Source organism: Bos javanicus, chromosome 1, assembly GCF_032452875.1.
Source record: "Bos javanicus breed banteng chromosome 1, ARS-OSU_banteng_1.0, whole genome shotgun sequence".
NCBI classification, from domain to species: domain Eukaryota; kingdom Metazoa; phylum Chordata; class Mammalia; order Artiodactyla; family Bovidae; genus Bos; species Bos javanicus.
The window spans coordinates 97,178,166-97,201,703 of NC_083868.1; the positions used below are offsets into that span (position 1 = coordinate 97,178,166).

Genomic DNA, 23,538 nt, shown 5'->3' on the forward strand with positions numbered 1-23,538 from the left:
TTCCCTTGAGGGATAGCTTAATTTACTGGGTTCTCAGGAGAATTCTACAAATCTTCTTTATCCTTTTAGCAGGATTTTAAAACTTTCAATAGTAATATTAAGAAATAGTTAAATATGTACCTTGAAAGTGAAAGCTAGTCACGCAGGCATGTCCAACTCTTTGTGATCCCATGGACTGCAGCCTGCCAGGCTCATCTGTCCATAGAGTTCTCCAGGCAAGAATATTGGAGTGGGTAGCCATTCCTTTCTCCATGGGATCTTCCTGACCCAGGGATTGAACCCAGGTCTCCCTTGTTGCAGGCAGATTCTTTACTGTCTGAGCCACCAGGGAAGCCCTGAAATATGTATGTGTACTAATTATTAGTTCTCTGGTATCTCCATTCCTTTATAAAAACAAGTAGAGGGTCACTAGCAATTGTCCACAGGAAAGAAGGTACTTATCACTTTGAGCCTCTCACCCTGAGCCTCTAGGGAAAAACAGAATGAAACTTTAAACCTAATAGCTTCTTATTTTAAAAATGAATTATATAAAAACACAAATAATATCAGGAAACATCTATTGCATGTCCACTAGGTACAAAGCTCTAAATGTCATATAATAAATGTAAATGCAAATTTTGCCCCTGGCTCTAGCTACGGTACTCTCCTTAGGAAGTTCACACACAAACCTGTGACAAATAACAATTCAAGATTACATAAAAATCCAAAGCAATAGGGCAGTACAAAACAAATTGCTAATTTGTGGAAGAGCAAATAATAGCTATAGAATTCAGAGAAAGGAGTGATTATGCCCAACTAAGGTGGAAAAAAAATTTTTTTAAATCTCTGATAGCAGTTATCTGAGAAGATAAGACTGGTATGAAACAGAGGTAGTTGTCTTTCATTGGGAGAGGACTTTATCAAGGCCTAACTGAAAAAATGCTTTATCGAGGACTAACTGAAAAAAATCCTTTGTTAAGCTGTAAAGTCATAATGTAATTTCAAAGAGACCTGGGATCCTCTGGCAAATTAACATGAGATAGGCCACAGGCCTTTTAGTCTTTTAAGCTCTGCGTTTCCTGGAAAATGGAAAATGAGAGGGTTCATGATCTCTGTACAGAATTCCATGGACTGTATAGTCCATGGGGTCGCAAAGAATCGACACGACTGAGCGACTTTCACTTCACTTCATGATCTCCGAGTCCCATTCCAGTCTAAGACTGTGAGATTCTGGGACCCCTTGGAAACTTCTGGGACCCCTGAAAAACTTACTAGACTGTGACATCATGTATTGACATAAAACTTTCCCAGCACCTGACAAAGTCTATGGGACTTGGTATTTGGAAGTTGACGGTAGGATTCTCAAATCAGCTTTTCATTCATTGAACATGTTTGCTTAGGGTTTACTAGGTCATGGTCCCCTCTGAGACATGCAGGTAGGAATGCAAAAAATCTTGCCCTCAAGGAGCTCACCTTAACAAATATGTGTCAATATTTACTTAAAAACACATATTCTCTGTCATCTCTTCCACTCCTGTAAATCTATTTTATTTCTAAATAAAAATTTAGAAAGTGTAAACCAAAAAAACAAACAAAATTCCACACATGACAACCTGCTCCAGGATTCTTGCCTGGAAAATTCCATGAACAGAGGAGCCTGGTGGTCCATTGCGTTGCAAAGAGTCGGATATGACCACATACACATTCAGATGTATAAGTAACTCTCATAACTAAAAAAGACAATTCAGTTTCTCTTTGTGAGCAAAGAGTTCCCCACAACTCAGTAGGGAAAATAATAGTTTTGAGGGGTAGGGGGTTGGAGTTAATTTGTTTTAACAGATGATGCTGAAAAAATTGAATATCTATACACGAAAGAATGAAGTTGGACTTGTATCTAAACCATTTAGAAAACTTAGCTCAAAATAGATCAAAGATTTACGTATAAGAACTAAAATTATAAAACTCTTAGAAAGAAACACAGTAGTAAATCTTTGTGACCTTAGATTAGGTAAGGGATTCTTAGATTGTCACCAAAACTACAACTAGCAAAAGAAAAGGTAAATTGAACTTCATCAAAATTAAAAATGCTGGTATTTCTTAAGGATACATCCAGAAAGTGAAAAGTCTTCTCACAGAATGGGAGATATTTGCAAATCAGATGTCTGATAAGGCAGTGCAGTGGTAAACAATTTGCCTGCTAATGCAGGAGACTCAAGAGGTTTGACCCCTGGCTGGGGAAGATCTCCTGGAGTAGGAAATGACAACCCACTCCAGTATTCTTGCCTGGAAAATTCCATGAACAGAGGAACCTGGTGGTCCATCCCATTACAAAGAGTCAGATACGACCACACACACATTCAGATATGTAAGTAACTCTTATAACTAAAAATACAATTCAGTTTCTCTTTGTGAGCAAAGAATTTAAATACATTTCTGCAAAGAAGACATAAAAATGGCCATAAAAACCATGAAAAATATTTATTATTAGTCATTAGGGAAGGGCAGCTCAATCACTTCATACTTACTAGGTTGATGGTAATCAAAAGACAGATGATAACAAGTGTTGGAGAGAATGTGCAGAAATTGGCACCTTCATACGTTGCTGGTGGGAATGCAAAGAAGTGCAACTTTGGAAAACAGTTTGACATTTTCTCAAGATGTTAAACATAAAGTTACCATAAGATCTGGCAATTCCTTTGCTAGTTATATAACTAAGAGAACTTGGTTATAACCATAAAAACATATGTCTACACAAAAACTAGTTCACAAATGTTCATATAAGCATTATTCAGAGTAGCTAAATTGTGAAATCAGACCAAATGTCCATTATAGTTGAAGAATGGATAAACAAAACGTGGTACATCCCTAAAACAGTTGCAAAAGAGTCCGACATAATTTACAATTAAACAACAGCAATAAAAAGGAATGAAGTACTGAGACACCTGACAATGTGGATAAACCTTGAAAACACTAAGCTATGCAAAAAGAGGCCAGACACAAAAGGCTACATATTGTATGGTTCCATTTATGTTAAATGTCCAGAACAGACCAATCTATATAGACAGGAAGAGATTAATGGTTGCTAGAAGTTGGAGGAAATGGGAAATGGGCAATGATTGCTTAATGGTCTTGGAGTTTCTTCTGGGGTGATGAAAATGTCCTGGAATTACAGACTAGTGATGATTACATGACATTGTGAACATACACTTTGTTATATGCTTTAAACAGATGAATTTTATGTGAATTATATCTTAATTAAAAGCAAATACCTGCTAAGTATTATTAGAGGGGCTTTCCCAATGGCTCAGCAGATAAAAAATCCACCTGCATTGCAGGAGACACGGATTTGATCCCTGGGTCAGGAAGATGCCCTGGAGGAAGGCATGGCAACCCACTCCAGTATTCTTACCAGGAAAATCCCATGGACAGAGAAACTTGGCAGGCTGCAGTCCATGGTGCTGCAAAGAGTTGGAGACAACTGAAGCGACTGAGCACAGCACATACAAGTATAATTAGAGGATTATAAATAGACTACTGTGAGAGTCTTGGGGAGGCTGCGAAGCCCAAAGGAAGAAAAGGTTGAGCAGAATCTGAAGAAGAATGCTGATGACTACAGTAGGTGGAGAGGGTCAGCACGGAAGAGGCCAGAGTAAGTATCTCACAGGTGGACTTCAGTTCCAAAGCTAATCCTGCCACTTAGTAGCAGTATGACCTTAGACAGGTACTTAATCCCACTAAAATGTGTATCCTCATCAGCAAAATGGAGTATAATACCTGCTTCATGGGTTTGTTGTACAAATTAGGTATGTACAGCAAACCCATATATACAGTGCTTGCTGTATGTAAGCACTCAGTAGGGAAGTTGGTCCTCTATATCTTCAGGTTCTGAATCCACAGATTCAACCAACTATAGATATTTTATATATATAAGCTAAGCTAAGTCACTTCAGTTGTATCCGACTCTGTGCGACCCCATAGATGGCAGCCCACCAGGCTCCCCCATCCCTGGGATTCTCCAGACAAGAACACTGGAGTGGGTTGCCATTTCCTTCTCCAATGCATGAAAGGGAAAAGTGAAAGTGAAGTCGCTCAGTCGTGTCTGACTCTTCGAGACCCCACGGACTACAGCCTACCAGGCTCCTCCGCCCATGGGATTTTCCAGGCAAGAGTACTGGAGTGGGGTGCCATTACCTTCTCCGATATATATATATATATACATATATATATATATAGAGAGAGAGAGAGAGAGAGAGAGAGAGAGAGAGAGAGAGAGTGTTCCAAAAACCAAAACTTGAATTTGCTGTGCTCTGGCAGCTATTTCATAGCATTTACACTGTCTTTACAACTATTTACATAACATTTACATTGCATTAGGTATTATAAGTAATCTAGACATGATTTAAACTATACAGAATGATGCACATAGGTTATATGGAAATATTACACCGTTTTATAGAATGAGGATCCACAGGTTTTGGTATTCAAGAGGGTGCTAGAAGCTATCCCCCATGGATACCGAGCAACAACTATATTTAATAAGTGTAGGGAATTCCCTAGTGGTCCAGTGGTTAGGAATCCACACTCTTATTGTGGACGACCCAGGTTCAATTCCTGGCTGGGGAGCTAAAATCCCAGAAGCCACGCATTGTGGCAGAACAAAACAAAAAACAAAAAAACCCCAACCAACCGAACCAAAAATCCCCCAAAACACAAGTGAAGCCTTTTCTTTCTTTCTTCAACCTCCCCTTATTTCTTTTTTAGGTGGATTAATGTTGAGTGTCATGGTAGGGCAGTGAAAAGGCCTAGCTTGAGTCTGACTGTCAGAAAATTTAATGAGGCTTAAATATAAAGGCAGTTGGAAGCAGAGGAAGGTGTTTCAGAGTCCGAAAATAAAGATTCTGCAAGCCAAGAAAGGTACTTTGGATTTAGTCCTGGGATTTAGTCTTTTTTTTTTTTTTTTTACAGAAAAACCTATTTATTTGGATGCTTTATTATTTTTTTTACTTTCACTTTCATAACTTACTTTATTATTTTTTTAATTTAATTTTATTTTTTAACTTTACAATATTGTATTGGTTTTGCCATATATCGAAATGAATCTGCCACAGGCATACATGCGTTCCCCATCCCAAACCCTCCTCCCTCCCTGGGATTTAGTCTTAAATCACCTGAAATTTTAGGGAGAAAAGGAATGTGAAGACAAGATGCAAGCAGAGGGAAGAATGGCTCAGAAGAGACAAAAATAGTACCTCTGGGACCTCAGGAAAGGACACAGATTTTTAATTTCATTAAGTAAAACCAATGTCTATATCTTAGAGGCACTTGATGTGGTCTATTTGCCAGAAATGATTTTCTAATGATTATTCCATGACTTCCTCTTTTAATTGCTTGATTCAGGAAGCATTTTGATAAAAGTGAAGTTGCTCAGTCATGTCCGACACTTTGCGGCCCAATGGACTGTAGCCTACCAGGCTTCTCCATCCGTGGGATATTCCAGGCAAGAGCACCGGAATGGGTTGCCATTTCCTTCTCCATCAAATCCAAGTCTCTCACATTGCAGGGAGACGCTTTATCCTCTGAGCCACCAGGGAAGCCCTAAAGTGAAAGTGAAGTTGCTCAATGCTTCCCTGGTGGCTCAGTAAGTAAAGAATCCGCCTGGCAATGAGGGAGACCTGGGTTCATTCCCTGGGTTGGGAAGATCCCCTGGAGAAGGAAATGGTAATCCACTTCAGTATTCCTGCCTGGAGAATCCCATGGACAGAGGAGCCTGGCAGGCTATGCAAAGAATCAGACATGACTTAGCGACTAAACCACCACCAGCACCAAACCTTAGCTGATTCCAGCAAAAGAAGGTGCTTGTTTATTGTAGGGAGCAGTGCCACACCAGTCTAAGCAATCCATGGCAAAATTGAAAGCCGTTATATAACTTGCTCTCTGTTTATTTCCCTTTCAGAGATTAAATGAGAACAAATTTAACCTAACTGACTTCAAAATCTTATGAAAATAAGTAAACGTTTCAAAGCTGTTTGAAGTACTCTCCATCAATGGAGAGTATCTTTTAAATCCAAAATTTCATTCGGTGTAATAACTAAACAGTGAATTTTTATTCTTTTCCTGAATGAATTTTTAGTGTTCCCCCTCTAATCACAACTTTGAATATTTCTACAACAGCAACAAAAAACCTGAATTCTTATTCTGAAAAAAGTCCTTGCAGTATACTGCAGTAAGAGTGAAACTCAAACATTATATGGTGCCTTGCAGTTATAAAACACTTTGACAAATATAACCACATTTAGATTAATCTATTTCTCCCAATAAATTCATCTGGTAAATATTACTGTCATCCCTGTTGTAGGGATGATGAGCTTGGTGTTCAGGGAGGTTAAATGAATTGGCTAAGAGCATCCAACTAGAAATGGGAAGGGTCACTGAATAAACTCAGTTTCTTAACTCCTAATTTCAGACTCTGCCCATCTTCCTGCATTAAACTTTACAAAAAATTCACACACACAGATGTGGTTATATATTTCATCTGGAAATTTTAATTGGGAAATGAACAGTCATAATATCTAAATTAGGTTAGAACTGTATTAATTATGGTTTTTATTTTGTATATTTTATGATGCTTTGCTATCTTGGTGGCCTTAGTGATGAAGGGGAGGATTTCCCTCCCAGGGCTTTGATCTCTGGAAATTATCCTAGAGCTAGCAAACAACTTCCCCTGTGAACGTGCCTTTCCTCTGGAAACCATCCAACCCAAAACCCATATCCCCCAAATCCTCCTTTATTTCTCATATATGAAGCCAATATCTCCCCTGTTCCAAATCACCCCCGGGCTAGGTACTGGAAAATTAGAGACCACCCCTATAGAGCAGAGCCTGCCAAAACTATTTTAACTATCCAATCCCAAATTCACTCAGACTTTTGTACACTGTCCCACCCATTTGTTCCTGCAGAAACCAAAATAAAGTCTCTGGGCTATGCTTTCTCTTTCACTCCTTCTGCCTCCAGACCGACTCTGGTGCTTCCCCATGTGGCCCTGCATGGTGCGGCATGCCGCCTGCTCTTGAACACTGTAAATAATAAACTCTTCTTTTAAAAGCAATTGTCCTTGTGTCTGTCACCTTACTGTATTTGATTAAAACAAATCCCAGGTAGGAATCCAGACAAGTACAATTGAAAAATGTAGGGAGCTAGGGGCACTAACTCTTGGGCTATTGAAAATCTGTGTATAACTTTACAGTTGGCTTCTGTATCCACATCCACAGATTTAACCAACTGTATACCATGCAAGAACTATAATACGCATTTACTGAAAAAAAGAATCCGTGTATAAGTGGACCTGCATAGTTCAAGCTCATGATGTTCAAAGGCCAACTGTATGGTATTGTTTCTTAACTAAGAATAAAGAAAGAACTGAAGAAAAAGAGAAAACAATGCTCTATCCATCATGGATAGGAAATGAAAGAACAAGTACACTTTTTTTCAGTGTGTTACTTATATGTTTATTTCAATATATTTATTGAGAGCTCACTACATGCCTGGCATTGTGCAAGGCACTGAATATACAGTAATGAACAAAACAGGTTTGTTCCCTGTCCTTGTAAGACTCAATTTAGAGAAAAAAAGTAGGCCCCCCCCAAAAAAAAGTAAACAAACATACAATTACAAACTGTGGTACTTGCTTCAAGGGAAATAAATATTGTGTAGTGGGAAGAACCCTATAAATTGATCTGGAAAAATCTATCCAAGGAAATGACATTTATGCAGAGGATTAAAGGGAAACAAGGAACTAGCTTTGCAAAGTATGGGAAAGAACATTCCAGGATTGTATGGAAGGTCGTGAGCTAAGCAAAGTTTGGCATCTTTGAGGAACTGGAAGAAGTCATGTACACTGATGTGGCAGGATATACTGCTAAGTGCAGAAGAGCATATATAATCCAATACCATTTTTGACAAGAGACATATACATATATGCATGTCAGGACAAAGAAAATTAAGAAGAATATAAAATAGGCTGTAAATAATGATTATTTTTGGAAAGAGTGGATTTCAGTGGATTTTCACTTTCTATCTATTTCATATATATTTCTGCACTATTTAGATTTTTGGAAATTTTGTATTCGTGATTTGATACTGCAACCATGAAATTAAAAGACGCTTACTCCTTGGAAGGAAAGTTATGACCAACCTAGATAGCATATTCAAAAGCAGAGACATTACTTTGCCAACAAAGATCTGTCTAGTCAAGGCTATGGTTTTTCCAGTGGTCATGTATGGATGTGAGAGTTGGACTGTGAAGAAGGCTGAGAGCCGAAGAATTGATGCTTTTGAACTGTGGTGTTGGAGAAGACTCTTGAGAGTCCCTTGGACTGCAAGGAGATCCAACCAGTCCATTCTGAAGGAGATCAGCCCTGGGATTTCTTTGGAAGGAATGATGCTAAAGCTGAAACTCCAGTACTTTGGCCACCTCATGCGAAGAGTTGACTCATTGGAAAAGTCTCTGATGCCCCGGAGTTCACTCAGACTCACGTCCATTGAGTCAGTGATGCCATCCAGACATCTCATCCTCTGTCCCCTTCTCCTCCTGCCCCCAATCCCTCCCAGCATCAGAGTCTTTTCCAATGAGTCAACTCTTCGCATGAGGTGGCCAAAGTACTGGAGTTTCAGCTTTAGCATCATTCCTTCCAAAGAAATCCCAGGGCTGATCTCCTTCAGAATGGACTGGTTGGATCTCCTTGCAGTCCAAGGGACTCTCAAGAGTCTTCTCCAACTCCACAGTTCAAAAGCATCAATTCTTTGGCTCTCAGCTTTCTTCACAGTCCAACTCTCACATCCATACATGACCACTGGAAAAACCATAGCCTTGATTAGACGGACCTTTGTTGGCAAAGTAATGTCTCTGCTTTTGAATATGCTACGTTGGTCATAACTTTTCTTCCAAGGAGTGAGCGTCTTTTAATTTCATGCCTGCAGTCACCATCTGCAGTGATTTTGGAGCCCAAAGAAATAAAGTCTGACACTGTTTCCACTGTTTCCCCATCTATTTCCCATGAAGTGATGGGACTAGGTGCCATGATCTTAGTTTTCTGAATGTTGAGCTTTAAGTCAACTTTTTCACTTTCCTCTTTCACTTTCATCAAGAGGCTTTTGAGTTCCTCTTCACTTTCTGCCATAAAGGTGGTGTCATCTGCATATCTGAGGTTATTGATATTTCTCCCAGCAATCTTGATTCCATCTTGTGCTTCTTCCAGTCCAGCATTTCTCATGATGTACTCTGCATAGAAGTTAAATAAGCAGGGTGACAATACACAGCCTTGACGTACTCCTTTTCCTATTTGGAACCAGTCTGTTGTTCCATTTCCAGTTCTAACTGATGAGTCCTGACCTGCATATAGGTTTCTCAAGAGGCCAGTCAGGTGGTCTGGTATACCCGTCTCTTTCAGAATTTTCCACAGTTTGTTGTGATCCACCCAGTCAAAGGCTTTGGCATAGTCAATAAAGCAGAAATAGATGTTTTTCTGGAACTCTCTTGCTTTTTCGATGATCCAGTGGATGTTGGCAATTTGATCTCTGGTTCCTCTGCCTTTTCTAAAACAGTAGTATATATAACGGTCATCTGAGTTAAATTCACCCATTCCAATCCATTTTGGTTCACTGATTCCTAGAATGTCGACATTCACTCTTGGCATCTCCTGTTTGACCACTTCCAATTTGCCTTGATTCATGGACCTGACATTCCAGGTTCCTATGCAATATTGCTCTTTACAGCATCGGACCTTGCTTCTATCACCAGTCACATCCACAACTGGGTATTGTTTTTGCTTTGGCTCCATCCCTTCATTCTTTCTGGAGTTATTTCTTCACTGATCTCCAGTAGCATATTGGGCACCTACCGACCTGGGAAGATCCTCTTTCAGTATTCTATCATTTTGCCTTTTCATACTGTTCATGGGGTTCTCAAGGCAAGAATACTGAAGTGGTTTGCCATTCCCTTCTCCAGTGGACCACATTCTGTCAGACCTCTCCACCATGACTCCACCGTTTTCAGTGGCCCCACAGGGCATGGCTTAGTTTCATTGAGTTAGACCAGGGTGTGGTCCATGTGATTAGATTGACTAGTTTTCTGTGATTATGCTTGCAGTGTATCTGCCCTCTGATGCCCTCTCGAAACACTTACTGTCTTATTTGGGTTTCTCTTACCTTGGACGTGGGGTATCTCTTCACGGCTGCTCCAGCAAAGCACAGCTGCTGCTCCTTACCTTGGACGAGGGGTATCTCCTCACCGCTGCCCCTCCTGACCTTGAACGTGGAGTGGCTCCTCTTGGCCCTCCTGCACCTGTGCAGCCACCATTCCTTTGTCTCCTTAGGTAGGTTTATTCCTAGATACTTAATTATTTTTGTTGCAGTGGTGAATGGGATTGATTCCTTAATTTCTCTTTCTGATTTTCATTGTTAGTACATAGAAATGCAAGTGATTTCTGTGTATTGATTTTGTATTCTGTGACTTTGCTAAATTCACTGATTAGCTCTATCTAGTAATTTTCTGATACTATCTTTAAGGTTTTCTATTTAGAGTATCATGTCATCTGCAAACAGTAAGAGCTTTACTTCTTCTTTTCCCATCTGGATTCCTTTTATTTCTTTTTCTTCTCTGATTGCTGTAGCTAGGACTTCCAAAACTATGTTGAATAATAGTGGTGAAAGTGGACACCCTTGTCTTGTTCCTGATCTAAGGGGGAATGCTTTCAGTTTTTCACCATTGAGAATAATGTTTGCTGTAGGCTTATTTTATATGACCTTTACTATGTTGAGGAAGGTTCCTTCTATGCCCATTTTTGAAGCATTTTAACCATAAATGGGTGCTGAATTTTGTCAAAGGCTTTTTCTGCATCTGTTGAGTTGTCATTGGAGAAGGCAATGGCACCCCACTCCAGTACTCTTGCCTGGAGAATCTCATGAATGGAGGAGCCTGGTAGTCTGCAGTCCATGGGGTCACTAAGAGTCAGACATGACTGAGTGATTTCACTTTCACTTTTCACTTTCATAAATTGAAGAAGGAAATGGCAACCCACTCCAGTGTTCTTGCCTGGAGAATCCCAGGGACAGGGGAGCCTGGTTGGCTTCCGTCTATGGGGTCGCAGAGAGTCGGACATGACTGAAGCGACTTAGCAGCAGCAGCAGCAGCAGCAGCACTGAATGGTCGTCATATGGTTTTTATCTTTCAATTTGTTACTATGGTCTATCACATTGATTGACTTGCATATATTGAAGAATCCTTGCATTCCTGGAATAAACCCAACTTGATCATAGTGTATGAGCTTTTTGATGTGTTCCTGAATTCTGTTTGCTAAAATTTTTTTTTTGTTTTTGTTTTTGTTTGCTAAAATTTTGTTGAGGATTTTTGCATCTATGTTCATCAGTGATATTGGCCTGTAGTTTTCTTTTTCTGTGTTGTCTTTGGTTTTGGTATCAGGGTGATGGTGGCCTCATAGAATGAGTTTGGAAGTGTTCCTTCCTCTGCAATTTTTTTGAAAGAGTTTTAGAAGGATATGCATTAACTCTTCTCTAAATATTTGATAGAATTCTGTGAAGCTATCTGGTCCTGAGCTTTTCTTTTTGGGGAGATTTTTGATCACAGCTTCAATTTTATGCTTGTAATTGGGTTGTTCATAATTTCTATTTCTTCCTGGTTTAGTCTTGGAAGATTGAACTTTTCTCAGAATCTGTCCATTCCTCCCAGGTTATCCATTTTATTACCACATAGTTGTTCATGATAGTCTCTTATAATCCTTTGTATTTCTGCATTGTCTGTTGTAACCTCTACTTTTTCAGTTCTAATTTTGTTGATTTGATTCTTCTCTCTTTTGTTCTTGATGAGTCTGGCTAAAGGTTTGTCCATTTTGTTTATCTTCTCAAAGAAACAGATTTTACTTCTATTAATCTTTATTATTGTTTCATTTCTTTTTCACTTATTTCTGCTTGGATCTTTATGATTTCTTTCCTTCTACTAATTGTTTTTGTTCTTCTTTTTCAGTTTCTTTTAGGTATAAATTTAGGTTGTATATTTGATGTTTCTCTTGTTTCTTGAGGTAGGGTTGTATTGCTATAAACTTCCCTCTTAGAACTGCTTTTGCTGCATCCCATAGGTTTTGAGTTGTCATGTTTTCATTTTCATTTGTTTCTAGAAATATTTTGATTTCCCTTTTGATTTCTTCAGTAACCTGTTGGTTATTTAGAAAAATATTATTTAATCTCCATGTGTTTGTGTTTCTTACAGTTTTTTTTTGTTGTTGTAATTGATATCTAGTCTCATAGCATTGTGGTTGGAGAAGATGCTTGATATGATTTCAATTTTCTTCAATTTACTGAGGTTTGATTTATGATCCAAGATTTTGGTCTATCTTGGAGAATGTTCCATGTGCACTTGAGAAGAAAGTGTATTCTTCTGCATTTGGATGGAATGTCCTGAAGATATCAAAGAGATCCATCTCATCTAATGTATCATTTAATACTTGTGTTTCCTTATTAATTTTCTGTTTTGATGATCTGGCCATTACTGTGGGGTGTTAAAGTCTCCTCCTATTATTGTGTTACTGTCAATTTCTCCTTTTATGTCTGTTAGTGTTTGTCTTATATATTGAGGTGCTCCTATGTTGGGTGCATAGATATTTACAATTGTTATCTCTTCCTCTTGGATTGACCCCTTGATTATTATGTAGTGTCCTTCCTTATCTCTTATAATCTTTAAGGTCTATTTTGTCTGATATAAAGATTGCTGCTGCTACTACTACTACTAAGTCGCTTCAGTCGTGTCCGACTCTGTGCAACCCCATAGACGGCAGCCCACCAGGCTCCCCTATCCCTGGGATTCTCCAGGCAAGAACAGCTGAAAGATCAGCTGTTAAGTGTATGGGGTTTCCTTTGTATGCTACTTGTTGCTTCTCCCTTGCTGCTTCTAATATTGTTTCTTTGTGTTTAGTCTTTGCTAGTTTGATTAGTATATGTCTTGGTGTGTTTCTCCTTGGGTTTATCCTGTATGGTACTCTTTGTGCCTCTTGGACTTGATTGACTATTTCCTTCTCCATGTTGGGGAAATTTTCAACTATAATCTCTTCAAAAATTTTCTCATACCCTTTCTTTTTCTTTTCTTCTTCTGGGACCTGTATAATTTGAATGTTGGTGCATTTGATATTGTCCCAGAGGTCTCTGAGACTATCCTCAGTTCTTTTCATTCTTTTTATTCTGCTCTTCAAAAGTTATTTCCACCATTTTATCTTTCAGCTCACTGATTCATTCTTCTGCTTCAGATATTCTGCTATTGATTCCTTCTAGAGTTTTTAAAATTTCAGTAATTGTGTTGTTTGTCTCTGTATGTTTATTCTTTAATTGTCTTAGGTCTTTGTTAATTGATTCTTGCATTTTCTCCATTTTGTTTTCAAGATTTTTTTTATCATCTTTACTATCATTATTCTGAATTCTTTTTCAGGTAGTTTGCCTATTTCCTCTTCATTTACTTGCATTTCTGTGTTTCTAGTTTGTTCCTTCATTTGTATACTATTTCTCTTCCTTTTCATTATTTTTCTTTAACTAATTGTGTTTGAGGTCTCCTTTTCCCAGGCTTCAAGGTTGAATTCTTTCTTCCTTTTGGTTTCTGCCTTCCTAAGGTTGGTCCAGTGGTTTGTGTAAGCTTTGTTTTGTGTGTGTGTGTGTGTGTGTGTGTAAGCTTTGAATAGGGTGAGATTTGTGCTGAGTTTTTGTTTGTTTGTTTTTCCTCTGATAGGCAAGGCTAAGTGAGCTGGTAATCCTGTCTGCTGAAGACTGGGTTTGTATTTTTGTTTCCTTCATTGTTTACATGAGGCATCCTACACAGGGTGATACTGGTGGTTGGGTGATGCCAAGTCTTGTATTCAAATGGTTTCTTTTGTGTGAGTTCTATTTGATATTCCCTAGGGTTAGTTTGCTGGTAGTCTAGGGTCTTGGAGTAAGTGCTCCCACTCCAAAGGCTCAGGGCTTGATCTCTTATAGCTCTGTGGGTGAGAAATACAGGTCTCATTGTACCTCCAGTACAGGTCTCATTGGCTAAAAACACCATGTCAGCAGTTCTGTGTTCCTTTCTGAAGGCTCTCTGTCTTTAAAGACAGTGATGTTACACATCTATGATCCTGCCTCTCTAGCCTGCTCCAATAAAGGCTATATTTTGAAGAGGGAGCTGATGGCATTGCCAGAGGTCACACAGCTAGTTAGTGGCAAAATCAGGATTCAAATCTAAGTTTGTCTAACTCTACCACTCTACTTATAAAAACTCTTTCAAGCTGCCACAATGCTAATACAGCATAAAAGTTGGAAAAGAACGGAAATGAAAGTCAATAGCTGCTTCAAATACATATCAAGTACCTACATGCTTCAAGTAAGGCTTTTTGGCACAAGGTAGGCAACTCCAGGACTGGGTGGATAGGAGACCAGAGTTCAAATTCTGCTATTACCATGGATTCTTCCCCCATGGGGCATGTGACAGCGAATGTCCCTTCAAGCTTTAAAGGTCCCTGTCTCTATGATTTATCATCTAGGTAAATATAGAGGACCAGGAACAGTGTCCAGAGAAGGCAATGGCATCCCACTCCAGTACTCTTGCCTGGAAAATCCCATGGATGGAGGAGCCTGGTAGGCTGCAGTCCATGGGGTCGCTAAGAGTCAGACACGACTGAGCGACTTCACTTTCACTTTTCCCTTTCATGCATTGGAGAAGGAAATGGCAACCCACTCCAGTGTTCTTGCCTGGAGAATCCCAGGGATGGGAAGCCTGGTGGACTGCCGTCTATGGGGTCACACAGAGTCGGACACGACTGAAGTGACTTAGCAGCAGCAGCAGCAGGAACAGAGGTATACAAGATTGATAGCATTGATTAACACACCAATTATTGTAAGAATAGATGAAAGGTGGCAGGACTACTCTTTTCTCAGTTTCAATACTATTTGCTTTATTCACTAAAGTATTTGGTTTTAGGATGTTATTTTCAAGGAAAAGCAAGAACAAGTCCATACAGTGTGCCGTTCCAGTCTACTAGAATGTAGGATGTACTAGAATTTTAGGCTTTATTCATGCAAATATTGAAGCATTCAGTCCCACAACAAGTATTTAAAACCTACTGAGTATTTAGGCAAGACCAGGTGAAGGAAGATCTTGATAAAAATTTCAAAAAGTAAAAGAGGGACTTCCCTGGTGGTCCAATGATTAAGAATTCAAGTGCCAATGCAAGGGACATGGGTTCGATTCCTGGTCCAGGCAGATTCTTCATGCCACAGGGCAACAAAGCATGTGTGTTACAATTATTGAGCCTGCATGCTCTAGAGATCATGCTCTGCAAGAAGAGAAGCCATGGCAATAAGCCCACACTCCCACAGAGAGTAGGGCCTGCTCACCACAACTAGAGAAAGCCTGTACACAACAACAGAGACACAGAGCAGGAACAAATAAATAAAAAAACTTTTTAAAAGAGGACTTTTTTAGACTTTACATTTGGGTTTTTAAGACTGTATGACAATCTTGAAGGTGTTGTTCCTTTTTTTTTCACATTATAAAACTAAAACCTTCAGTACTTTACATTCAGATCTGTTGCTGCTACATCACTTCAGTCGTGTCTGACTCTGTGTTGACCCCATAGACGGCAGCCCACCAGGCTCCTCCGTCCATGGGATTTTCTAGGCAAAATTACTGGAGTGGGGTGCCATTGCCTTCTCCGATTCAGGTCTGTACCAGTATTCAAATCTGAGTCAGTCCATCTTCTGTGTCATATTAGGAAAGCAATCATAGTGTAGTTGGGGTGTTGGACAATGTATATGCCATATTAACTACCGAGAAAGGGCCCAGCACAAGGTGATCAGTGATTTAGAACATAGGTCAGCATTCTTTTTCTGCCAAGTGAACCATTGTAGTGTCTATTGCAATTGCTCACCTCTGCCCTTGCAACGCAAAAGTTGCTGTAGACAGCACATAAATGAATGAGCATTGCTGTGTTCCAATAAGGCCTTATTTATGGATACTGAAACACAAATTTCACATAATTCTCACTTGTCACAAAACATTATTCTTCCTTTCATATTTTTTTTCTATTGTTAGAAAACATAAAAACCATTCTTAGCTTGACAGCTATACAAAAACAAGCAGCAGGTTGGGTTTGGCCCATGGGCTTGTGTTAGTCAGTCGGGGCTGCTATGATAAATACCATAGTCTGAGCGGTTTAAACAACAAAGAATTCTTTCTCACAGTTCCAGAGAGCGGGAAGTCCAGGTTCAAGGTGCTGGCAGGTTCAATGTGGTGTCTGGTGAGAAACTTCTTCCTGGTTTGCAGACAATGGCCACCTTGTTGCTGTATCCTCACGTGGTGGAAAGAGATCATCTCTCTCATCTTTCTTCTTCCAAGAGCACTAAATCCCATTTATAGAGGTTCAACTCTGATGACCTACTTACCTCCCAAAGTCTCCAAATGCTATCACACTGGGGGTTATGGCTTCAACGTTTGAATGTTGGGGGAACACAAGTATTCAGTCTATAGCAATTTGTGAGAGGAGCTCCAACATTCCTGAAGTGGTCAGTGATTGCTCTTCTCTGTAGGCCAGTGGGACCTGCAGCCACTGAACAGAGAAACCTAAATGAAATAGTAGTAATTGGATCCTAGCATAGCAGGGGCCAAGTGGCAGCACACCACTGCCAAAGACAAAGATGGGCATGGTCACCGTGGCGGACAGCAGAATCAAAGCAGCAAGCAGAACGGTCTGGCTTGCGCGGACCTAAGTCATTGGCTAGTTGATCATGGTATTCCTAGAAGTGAAATAGACAGAAAACCCACTAAATTCCTACTGAAACAGTATCAACAGAAAAGTTCTAGGTCAAGTAAAGAGAAGTCTAACCTGAATCATAAAAAGAGAGTCATATCCCTTCCAACATTTCCCAGACTTGAGACAGTTTACAGACCTCAGAATCCCTCAGGTAAAGGGGAGGCTATATCCCCCAGAGAAATGACACTGGTACACCATCAAAATGTATACAGAAAATCTTTCTCCAGACTTCACCAAAGGGACTTCAAATCTTTTTAGTAGGGAAACCGTGCACTGAGAAAAAATAAAATAATCAGACCGTTTGGGAACTAATGGACACTGGCTCTGAACTGAATTCCAGGAGATCAAACATCACTGTGGTACACTGTCTTGGAAGGGGCTTATGGAAGTCAGGTGATCGATTGAGTTTTATCTCAAGTCTGTCTCACAGTGGGGACACTGGGTCCCCAAGCCCATTCTGTGATTATCCTCCAGTCCTGGAATTAATAATTAGAATAGATACACTGAGCACCTCACGGAGTCCCCACGTTGGTTCCCTGACCTGCGGAATGAGGGCTAGTATGGTGGGAAAGATCAAGTGGAAACCTCTAGAACTGCTTCTACTTAGGAAAATAGTAAACCAAAAGCAACACTGAATTCCTGGAGGAACTGCAGAGATAAGTGCCACCACATTTCCATTCAAAAAGGCCTGTGTGGCCTGTGCAGAAGGCAGACGGATTTTGGAGAATGACAGTGGATTATTGTAAGCTAAACCAGGTGGTAACTCCAATTGCAGCCGCTCTGCCAGATGTGGTTTTATTGGTTGAGCAAATTAATACATCCCCTGGTACCTGGTGCAGCTATCAATCTGACAAATGTTTTTTCCTTTGATATCTGTTAGCAAAGACCACCAGAAGCAGTTTGTTTTCAGCTGGAAAGGCCAGCAGTACATCTTCACAGCCCTACATCAGGGCTAAATCAATTCTCCAGCCTGTGTCATAACTAGCTTGCAAGAATCTTTAAAAAATTAATTAATTATTTATTTATTTAGCTGTGCCGGGTCTTGTTGCCAGGATCTTCTATCTTTATTGCAGCATGTGGGATCTAGTTCCCTGACTGGGATCAAACCTGGACCCCCTGTGTTGGGAGCACAGAATATTAACCACTGGACGACCAGGGAAGTCTTGAGCCCACAGTTCATAAGAATCTTGATCACCTTTGTCTTCCACATCATATCACATTGGTCTTTTACATTGATGACACCATGCTGATTGGATGTGGTGAGCAAAAAGTAGCAACAACTCTAGACTTTTTGGTAAGACATTTGTGTGTCAGGGGGTGGAAAATAAATCTGACAAAAATTCAGTGACATTTCTTTTATGTCAGTGAAATTTCTAGGAGGTCCAGTGGTGTGGACCATGTTGAGATATCCCTTCTAAAGTGAAGAATAAAATGTTGCATCTGCTCCCCACCCTTACCCCTCTGTGGCTCAGAGGTAAAGAATCCATCTGCAATGCAGGAGCCGCAGGGGACATGGTACAATCCCTGGGAAGATCCCTTGGAGGAGGGCATGGCAACCCACTCCAGTCTTCTTGCCTGGAGAATCCGATGGACAGAGGAGCCTGGAGGGCTCTAGTCCATGGGATTGCTAAGAGTTAGACATAACTGAAGCAAGCCTTCAGCAGGCCCCTATGGGTAAATCACAGCAAGCGATTAGGATTTTGGAACAAAGCTCTATCATCCTCTGCAGATAGCTGCCCTTTTGAGAAACAGCTCTTGGCCTGCTCCTTGACCTTTGTTGTTGGTTCAGTTGCTGAGTGGTGTCCGAATCCTTGTGACCCCATGAACTACAGCACACCAGGCTTCTCTGTCCTTCACTATCTCCCAGAGTTGGCTAAAACTTATGTCCATTGAGTCAGTGATGCCATCCAACCATTTCATCCTCTGTCTCCCCCTTCTCCTCCTGCCTTCAATCTTTCCTAGCATCAGGATCTTTTCTAATGAGTCAGCTCTTCACATCAGGTGGCCAAAGTATTGGAGCTTCAGCTTTAGCATCACTCTTTCCAATGAATATTCAGGGTTGATTTTTTTTAGGATTGACTGGCTTGATCTCCCTGCTATCCAAGGGACTCTCAAGAGTCTTCTCCAGCACCACAGTTCGAGAGTTTAAATTCTTCGGGGTTCAGCCTTGTTATGGTCCAACTCTTACATCCATACATGACTACTGGAAAAACCATGGCTTTGACTATACAGACCTTTGCTGGCAAAGTGATGTCTCTGCTTTTTAACATGCTGTCTATGTTTGTCATAGGTAGTCTTCCAAGGAGCAAGCGTCTGTTAATTTCGTGGCTGCAGTCACCATCCACAGTGATTTTGGAACCCAAGAAAATGAAATCTGACATTGTGTCTACATTTTCCCCATCTATTTGCCATGAAGTGATAGGACCGGAGGCCATGATCTTAGTTTTTTTAACATTGAGTTTTAAGCCAGCTTTTTCAGTCTCCTTTTTCATCTCCATCAAGAAGCTCTTTATTTTCTCTTCATTTTATGCCATTAAAGTGGAATCATCTGCACGTCTAAGGTTATTGATATTTCTCCCAGCAATCTAGATTCTGGCTTGTGATTCATCCAGCCCGGTATTTTGCATGATGTGCTCTGCATATAAGTTAAATAAGCAGGGTGACAATATATAACCTTGATATACTCCTTTCCCAGTTTTGAACCAGTCTGTTGTTCCATGTCTGGTTCTAATTGTTGCTTCTTGTCCTGCATACAGGTTTCTCAGGAGGTAGGAAGATGGTCTGGTATTCCCATCTCTTTAAGAATATTCCACAGTTTGTTGTGATCCACACAGTCAAAGGCTTTAGCATAGTCAATGAAGCAGAAGGAAATGTTTTTCTGGAATTTCCTTGCTTTTTCTATGATCCAGCATATGTTGGCAATTTGATCTTTGGTTCCTCTGTCTTTTTTAAATCTAGTTTGTACATCTGGAAGTTCTCAGTTCACATACTGCTGAAACCTGGTTTGAAGAATTTATTTGACCTTAGTGAGACTGATCGCTTAATTATGGGTCACCAAATTACCATGGAATTTGAGCTGCCCATTATGAACTGAGTATCATCTAGTCTATCAAGCCGTAAAGCTGAATGTGCATAGCAATATCCTACCCATCAAATGGAGTGGATTATACATGTTAGTGAGACAGGCTGGGACTTGGGACCCTTTGCTGCAGTGCTGCAATGCTCGCACTTGGACACACATCTCCTCAAGCCACAAAACACAAAGAAACTGTATGGGACTAAAAATAACTGTGTGCACATTAAGATAAATTGTGGACCAAAAGATACAAAGAGACGAAAAAACCTGATTGCCACACTTTTGAAGAGCCTGGAGCAATAACAGGGTGCCGGAAGAAAAATCACACCCTTGCACACAACACCACCTAAGGGATAGGCAAACCACCTAAGCCCTTGACCCTTGAACACACCCCTGATGCTGCTGCTCTTGTTCTATATAAGGAACAAGCTTGCCCCCCTCACTGGGAGCAAGCAAGCAAGGGAATCTGTTGTTTGTTCTCACTTCCCCCTGCTGCAGCAGGGGCCCCAATAAAGCCTCACCTGACTTTCTTGTCTGCAATCTAGTCAATTTCTATTGATTGAGGAAGGCCAAGAACCCCGGTCAGTAACAACAGGGCTGAACAGGTGTTGAAGCCACAAGTGAGTTACATGAAGTGGGCCGAATTCCCATGGTCCCCAGTCTTGCTCCTCTGCCTTCTCTCTCCACCATGTAAGGATACAGTGAGAAGGGACCTCACCAGATACTGAATCTGCTTGCACCTTGATCCTGGACTTCCCAGTCTCCAGGACTGTGGGAAAAAAAGTTCATTTAAGCCATCCAGTGCATGGTCTCTGTCATAACAGCCCAAACTAAGATAGAAATAGTAGTTTGCCAATGCTCGATCTAGTGTTCAGACCAGCACTGTCCAATAGAACTTTCTGTAATGATAGAAATGTTTTATATTTGCATGGTACCATACAGTTGCCACTAGTCACATATATCTATTGCACTTGATGTGTGACTAGTACAACTAAGAAACCAAAATTTTAATCTATCCCTTCTTTTCATTCCTGGAGCCTTTTACCATTTCTCTAGGGATTAATACAGTTTTCCAATTAGTTTCCAGGTCTCCGGTTTCACTTACCTCCAAAGCATCCTTGCTAGAGGGATTTTTCTAAAATTATATAGGATGCTAGCACTTCTCCAAAGCAACACTTCCTGGAAACTTAAGAAAGTTTCAAGTTCTATTAGCATGACATAAATCTTTTCCATAAGAAATCACCAAGAGGTAAAACACCTTCCTCTGTTTCATCAGATAAGTGTTGGTAAGTTTCTTGAGAGTAGTCCTGTATTATACCTTGTCTCCTCTAACACTTCACACAGTGGCTTTCTGAATGATGCAGTGAAGAAAACTTGACTTTGGCCATGGAAAACTTAAGTTAGAACCCCAAGTCTGGAACTCCATTCTAGCAGTCACCATAGTCATTTAATCACCTTGACCTCACTATATTTCTGTGATAAATGAAAATGATAACTAGTATTGTTGTGAAGATCAAATGAGTTTGTGGAAATCCTCTGCCTTCAGTAAAAGGCTAGACAAATACTAGTTGTTGTTATAATAAATGTTGGGTTTGAAATGTTTCTAAAAAAGTAGTACTGGGAATTCTCTGGTGCTCTAGTGGTTAGGACTTGGTCCTTTCACTTCTGGGCCCAGGTTTGATCCCTGGTTGGAGAACTAAGATCTTGCAAGCCACTGGGTGTGGCCAAAAAAAAAAAAGAAAAGCAGTACTGGCCTGACTTTATCCAATATGTATTATGACTTTTAAGGCCAATCTGCATGAGATGACAATACAGATACAGGCCTTGGATGTTCAAAGAAAGAGGGATGAAAAGGAACAATTTTGGCATATTTTTTCCAAACATTCCTTTGGATTATGCATTTTTCATGTTTAGGTCTAAGACTGCTTTTTAAAAAAAATTAAAAATTTTTATTTATTTGGCTGCACTAGGTCTTAGTTGCGGCATGGGGGATCTTTACTTGTGGCATGCGAACTTAGTTGCTCTATGTGGGATCTAGTTCCCAGACCAGGGATTAAACCTGGGCTGCCTGCATTATGAGTGCAGACTCTTAGTCCCTGGACTACCAGGGAAGTCCTTAAGACTGCTTTCTTCAGTTTTGTTTTGATGAATGAAAATTTCAGCAATACCAATAGACAGTCAACTTGTTTTTTGACCACACAGCATGCAGGATCTTAATTCTGCTGTGATGAGGGATTGAACTCGCACCCCTTGTACTGGAAGTGCACAGTCTTAACCACTGGACTGCCAGGGAAATCCCAACAGTTGATTCTTGGGAATTATATGGCAATGGCATCATCTGAGAAAATCAGAAAAGAAAGATGAAGTAGTAATATCTTATTTTTAAGCATCTACAGGGAATTTTCAAAGGGGACTTTCTCAGTGAGTTCTCCTAGGGGTTGTAGGAAGGGTTTTGCTTTCAGATAAGAAAATAAGATAGAGAAACAAGGTTATCATACAGGGAGATGTGGCAAAGGGACAATTTAGCCGACATTGAAAGTGATCTTTTCCTTCCCCTAGGGACATCCTGATCACAGGATTTGTAAGATTAAGCATATGTTCATTAGACCATATTACACTTTGTGTTGAATTTATATCAGTAATTAATTTCTCAGGTTTTTTTTTTTTTTTTTTTGCCATTGCAGTGCAGCATGTAGAACCCTAGTTCCACCACGGATGAAATCTTGGCCCCTTGCATTGGAAGGACCAAATCTTAACCTTTGGACCACCAGGGAAGTTCCTCATTTCTCAGTTTTGAAATGTGACTCCACCATCTTAAAAAGTGCAAAAAGAAGGCATTATTTGTGTTCAAAATGCTTTATTTGGTGAAGGGCAGTGAAGATTTATTATTCCTTGAATTTAAATTTCCACAGCACTTAATGGATCTATGTCAGAACACTTAGATTGTGTGCCTCTCTCTGTAAAAGACAGATTAAGACTTGTTGGAAGACAGGGACTTGGTTCACTCATCTTCACACATTTGTCTCATCCTGCTTCAGATTAGTTGCCACGTGTGTAGAATACAGTAAATTATCTTAGCAAACTGGTGGCTATTCCCGCTTGTTCTCTCTGCGGTATGCAAACTTGTAATCGCCATTAAGCGGTCAGTAAATTCATGTCAAAGAAGTGGGTGATATACATAGGGTAATATGATAATACCTTAACTGTCTACCGCATGGGCATCCAGAACTCTATCTCTGAGCCCAAGACAGGGCCTGCTGGTTCTATCCCCAAATTGCCATGCGCCCCAGGCAACAAGCCCTGCAGCTACCATGGCATTTCCTTTCACTCTGAGACCTCAGCATCCAATTCTCGCGTCATTCTCTTCCATCTCCCTCTTTGAAGTTTGCACAAGCTTTGGTATATTTTAGATATTCATAAAATTTGTCATTTAACAGTCTAATCAGAACTTTTCATATATCGGTTAGACACCCCTCCCCAGTAGGAAGAAGATCCTAGAAAAAGCGAGGGGGTGCACGTGAGACACTGACACCTAAATCGGCAAAACCTGGTCACTTCCCCGAGCCAGCAAGCCTTCAGGGAGGAGGAACTAGGAGACGAAGGCCCCACGTGACCTCGGGGGCCCGAGGCTGAGCCGACCCCGCC

General features: G+C 40.4%; 1 non-coding gene across 1 annotated transcript; it reads left to right on the forward strand.

Moving 5' to 3' along the window:
• The first annotated feature begins 4,529 nt into the window (after positions 1-4,529).
• On the forward strand, positions 4,530-4,602 carry TRNAK-CUU (transfer RNA lysine (anticodon CUU)). The gene has a single exon. It is a non-coding gene; the product is annotated as a tRNA-Lys (tRNA).
• Positions 4,603-23,538: the final 18,936 nt, after the last annotated feature.